The following is a 6,097-nucleotide window of genomic DNA, read 5'->3' on the forward strand; positions in this document are numbered from 1 at the left end:
CTCCAAGGAGGACACGACGCCAAAATAGGCGCCGCCGTCGGTTCCAGCCGTAGCCAGAACAAGACTTTGGCCCCTCAGAGAGTTGCAACCTCACACCCGCCGCAAAGGGCCGGCCAGACCACCACCACCACCATCCTCCACCTCGCCGCCGACGCCGCGCAACAACCACCACAACCACCAAACATTTTTGCATTTGATCATGAAAGCAGAAGTAGTAGCACCTACAAGTTGAATCGATGGAAAGGTAATTAATCCCGTCTCTGTTTGCGACAGAAACATTATTATTTAGTCTAAAGTTAATTAGATCCCGCGTGCGATTCCTGGCGCTGCGATTTTGGTGTTGGAACCATGCAATTAAGCAAGCGGAACCCAAGCGTGAGAGGGAGAGAGGGAGAGAAGTAAGATGGCCCAAGAATTAACAGCAAACACCGGGATCCATTCCCACCAACTACTAGTATTCATTAAGCTTAAAAAAAAAAAACTACTAGTATTCCTGAAGCGTTAATTTATTCGGCTCTGTTGAGGAGGAAAAAACGGCGTGAGAGAATTAAAAGACGTTTGATTCGTGCCAAGGGGAGAGAGGCGTGAGAGAATTGGATGGATCAATGTGCGATTGGAGGAGGGCGAAAGAAGTCAATATAACCTCTATGTATTAACTTTGGATCGAGAAGCCCCTAACTATTAAGCTGTACATATGACCCACTAACTATGGAATACCGAGGCAAATTACCCCCTCACACCAGATTTGGCTGTTTTGTGGGTGGTTTTGGTCCACGTGGACGGTGTGGTTAGCCAGGTGGTCCGGTCGAACCCCTCTGGTCGCACAGCACAGCGCTCCTCTCTCGCACGGCACCTGAAAATTTCCTCTCTCCGTCGTGATTGTACGGTTCCTCGTCGGCGGCGGACAGGCGTGTCGCCGCCGTAGCTCGAAGTCAAGGTTGTCTTCGCTCGAAGCCACACCTCGCTGCAAGTCTCGAGCCTCGATTGAACACTGCCGCAGCTTCTCTGAGCGGTCGCTGCTCGTGGCGCTGTCCAGCGGGCTGAAGCACGTAGCAGCTGTTGCCGTGCTCTGAGCCTCGATTGAGCATCACCACATCTGATCCGAGCAGTCGCTGCTCCAAGGAGATCTCCAGAAGCAGCACATCAACGGCAAGGTAAGGCTGCATCGGGGATCTTCCTCCCTCTCTCTAAGGGAGTTTTCGCCTACTTTGTATGTAGCCTGTAGTGCAGAAGAATGGCCTGTTCAGTGGCATGTCCTGCAGTCGTATGACGTGGTAGCATAAGCATATTGATTAGTGATGTATGGAGATGCAAAAAACAATCGGCAGGCAGCTCCATCTCTGTATACAGACCAGGCCGTGATTCGAGGGAAAGGTGTAGCTTCTTTGTGAGGGAATCGAACGAATCTGCACTCATTCAAGAACCACCAACCACCTTAGAATCTTCAATTAGATCGGCCAATCATAGGATTGTACCTCGTCGTCCTTGACAGGAGAGAGGAGCAGAGCGGCAGAGAGATGACCGGTGCGAAATATACTAGGACATGCCCTCGAATCTTCATTTATTCTCTTGATGCATAATGCAATCTCTTGCTTTTATAGCTCGCTGACCATTTCAGTTTTTGTGGTTGGGTGTCAGCCATGATGCCGACATGCACCCAACCTGCTGGCTGCTTCCGGACCAGTGGGGGAGCTGATGCTCTAACTGGCACCAATCCAGGGACATCTACAAGGCCGGCGAGGGCAGCTCCAGCCTCTGAGCCAGGGACGGCAAGGTGTGCCTCATCCCAACTGACCAAGACGGCGACGCGCAGGTGTACACACTCATGCCCAAGGTTGAATAATAGCTCCTTTCTGGTGTTCTTGTTTGGGAGTTGTTGTTTAGAGGAATTCAACTCATTGAAAGTAATGCATCCATATAACTTGGTCTCTGCTAATCGTATGTTACAAGATCCAGTTATATGGATTGAATATGCTAGTGGTCGGAAGGTTCATACTCTCACTCGAGGCAATGTTAGTTGTGGTGTCAAATTTGCTTCTTTCTGTATCACCATGCGTATTAAGTTTTTTGCTCCCTGCTAGCCACTCAATTGGGTGCCTTGTTTCTCTTTGTGGACTGGTTCTTCTTACTGTTGCTTTTCTTACTAGTGGCGAAGTTGGTATGTCAGATTTGGTTTCATCATGGTTATGCTGACAATGCAACACTGATGATGTAAGTTAAATCTGGGAAACCTATATTTTGGTTGATTATTTGCACTTGAGAGCCATTTCGTGTGCCGATCTCTACATTTACTATCGGTTCTCTGTCGGGCATTTGAACAAGTGATTTCTGCCACTCTATAAGCGTGTGCATTTTGTTTGTAGGAGGGAGCGGAATTGGAGGGGGACAGGAGGTAGCAGCAGCCTTCCTGTACGTCTCGGTGAGCATCCCATTTGTCCTGTCTACTTGTTGGTGATTTGGAACGAGCCGTTGCATGTGTTTGTTGGTTTTGTTGTGAAGGAACATTTAGCATGCTAGTCGAGTTGGACTGCGTGTTTGAATTCATCTAGAGGTGCACTTCAATTCTTTTTGTTTAATATGAAATGTGGTCAGGAATGTCGGAAAACCGGCTGAGACATTCTTTTTGAACAGTTATTGGTCATTTCTTTTTGTCACGCCCACCCGCATTTGAATCTGATGTGTTGTATGAACATTGCATATTCCTGGCCGGCAGGAGGCACCTGCTTTTGGAGGGCGTTGATATGTGCAACATGAGGGCGGTGAGCAAAATCACGGGGGTAATTGCCGGTGGTTCTCATGCATGTGTTTTCTGTTCCAAGATGTGTGGCGGTGTTGTTTATTGGTTCCGATGACTCACCTCACCCGTTGTTGGTGTTGTTTGTGTCTGTTTCAGTGACTGTATTATGGGCCTCAGTTGTCCTTCGGGACCTTTGCTGTGTCAAAAAAAAAGTCTCGTTTTCGTTTCGTTTCCCCAAAGTAGGTAGGTCATGTGCTGTAAAACTGGAAGGAGATTAGTGCCTCCTTACGTATTGAGGTGCGATGCAGCCAAGGAAAGAAAAGGAAAAGGAGAATAATAACAGTAGGCGCTAAGTATTACAAACTTTGGACATCTTTTCAGTATGTGGACAGAGGTAGGTAGTACAAATGGATGGATGGGTGGAATCGTGAGTTCCACAAAAATGAAAAGCAAACTATACGGACGGTCCAATAATCGTTAGTGCTGCGGCTGCTGGTAATTAAGCGCGATTACTGCTGCTGGTAATAAAACGCAAACAAGGTGGAGGCAAAACACGGAACCGTCGCTCCGACAACCACGTCGACCCTGGGGCCACGCACCACCTAGCCGAAGATAGGCCGAGGACGAAACCGACAAGACAGACAAAACGAACAACATCACTTGCAGCGAAGGTCCTCCACAGTGATGCCTCCAACGAGGGGAGCGACGACGGAGAGCATCGCCATCGCCGGCATCGGCCGAGGCTGGGTGCAGGGTTTTCACCCGGAGCACACCGAAACCGAAGTCGTGTTTGCCTGACCGCCGAGTCGAGGAAGCCAAACAGCTCGCCAACGTCGACAACCAACTCGCTCCACACATCCCTCTTGCCGACGGAGCATCCAAGGCGAGGACCCCAGCAGGCCAAACGACAAAAGAAAGTGTCGCCCTCGCCCGATCCCACGAGGGATCGAGTTTCCCTCGGAGAACCCGGGCGAGGCGCAAGAGCACCGGCACGACGATGCCTCCAAGGAGGACACGACGCCAAAATAGGCGCCGCCGTCGGTTCCGGCCGTAGCCAGAACAAGACTTTGGCCCCTCAGAGAGTTGCAACCTCACACCCGCCGCAAAGGGCCGGCCAGACCACCACCACCACCATCCTCCACCTCGCCGCCGACGCCGCGCAACAACCACCACAACCACCAAACATTTTTGCATTTGATCATGAAAGCAGAAGTAGTAGCACCTACAAGTTGAATCGATGGAAAGGTAATTAATCCCGTCTCTGTTTGCGACAGAAACATTATTATTTAGTCTAAAGTTAATTAGATCCCGCGTGCGATTCCCTGGCGCTGCGATTTTGGTGTTGGAACCATGCAATTAAGCAAGCGGAACCCAAGCGTGAGAGGGAGAGAGGGAGAGAAGTAAGATGGCCCAAGAATTAACAGCAAACACCGGGATCCATTCCCACCAACTACTAGTATTCATTAAGCTTAAAAAAAAAAACTACTAGTATTCCTGAAGCGTTAATTTATTCGGCTCTGTTGAGGAGGAAAAAACGGCGTGAGAGAATTAAAAGACGTTTGATTCGTGCCAAGGGGAGAGAGGCGTGAGAGAATTGGATGGATCAATGTGCGATTGGAGGAGGGCGAAAGAAGTCCATATAACCCCCTATGTATTAACTTTGGACCAGAGAACCCCCCTAACTATTAACTGGTACATATGACCCCCCTAACTATGGAATACCAGGCAAATTACCCCCTCACACCAGATTTGGCTGTTTTGTGGGTGGTTTTGGTCCACGTGGACGGTGTGGTTAGCCAGGTGGTCCGGTCGAACCCCTCTGGTCGCACAGCACAGCGCTCCTCTCTCGCACGGCACCTGAAAATTTCCTCTCTCCGTCGTGATTGTACGGTTCCTCGTCGGCGGCGGACAGGCGTGTCGCCGCCGTAGCTCGAAGTCAAGGTTGTCTTCGCTCGAAGCCACACCTCGCTGCAAGTCTCGAGCCTCGATTGAACACTGCCGCAGCTTCTCTGAGCGGTCGCTGCTCGTGGCGCCGTCCCGGCGGGCTGAAGCACGTAGCAGCTGTTGCCGTGCTCGAGCCTCGATTGAGCATCACCACATCTGATCCGAGCAGTCGCTGCTCCAAGGAGATCTCCGGAAGCAGCACATCAACGGCAAGGTAAGGCTGCATCGGGGATCTTCCTCCCTCTCTCTAAGGGAGTTTTCGCCTACTTTGTATGTAGCCTGTAGTGCAGAAGAATGGCCTGTTCAGTGGCATGTCCTGCAGTCGTATGACGTGGTAGCATAAGCATATTGATTAGTGATGTATGGAGATGCAAAAAACAATCGGCGAGGCAGCTCCATCTGCGTATACGGACCAGGCCGTGATTCGAGGGAAAGGTGTAGCTTCTTTGTGAGGGAATCGAACGAATCTGCACTCATTCAAGAACCACCAACCACCTTAGAATCTTCAATTAGATCGGCCAATCATAGGATTGTACCTCGTCGTCCTTGACAGGAGAGAGGAGCAGAGCGGCAGAGAGATGACCGGTGCGAAATATACTAGGACATGCCCTCGAATCTTCAATTTGTACCGCCGCTCATTGGATTTGATATCGGCCTGAGGAGGAGCGGCGGTCGGCAGAGAGATGAGCGAGGAACGGAATTGCGCTGCTCGACAAGAGAGAGAAGCAGAAGGACGACCAGATGCGGTGCGGTGCGAGATGGTTTGACCGGACCAGGTATCAGCTGGACTAACACCACTGTCCACGTGGACAGAAACCACTATCAAAACAGCCATCACCGGTTTAGGGGGTAATTTGCCCGGTATTCTATACTTAGGGGGGTCATATGTACCAGTTAATAGTTAGGGGGGTTCTCTGTCCCAAACCAAATACATAGGGGGTTATGTGGACTTCTTTCGGAGGAGGGCCTTTTAATTTGTTTTACTACTCTGGCGGACGGAAATTAAAGTGCAGGTGCAGAAAACGCCGCGCTGTTACCGAGCCACGCGCGCTGCAAACCCACGCGCCATGGCAGTCCAACCAACCCCCTCCTCTTCACTCGTCGGGGTGGAACACGTACGAGCCGCTGCCGGTTGCGCCAACACGTGGAGACGAAGAAAAGGAGACGAACCTGTCCGGCAACACTTTGTTCTTGACCCGGTACGCGTGTGCTTGGGCCACAATTTGTTGCCATCTCCAGCTTGTAGAGTAAACGTTTTTGTTGGTCTGGAGTCCGGCTCCATGTTCTTTCCGTCCTCGGTTGATCAATCATAAAACTGGTGTCCACCAACTCTGAGCAAAATCGCATCTACTCCATCAGATCGGAAAAAAGCTTCCACATGCCGCCACCGGAGAGACCGCTCGAGCTCGACGACCT

This window comes from Lolium rigidum, chromosome 4 (assembly GCF_022539505.1).
Source record: "Lolium rigidum isolate FL_2022 chromosome 4, APGP_CSIRO_Lrig_0.1, whole genome shotgun sequence".
Taxonomy (NCBI): Eukaryota; Viridiplantae; Streptophyta; class Magnoliopsida; order Poales; family Poaceae; genus Lolium; species Lolium rigidum.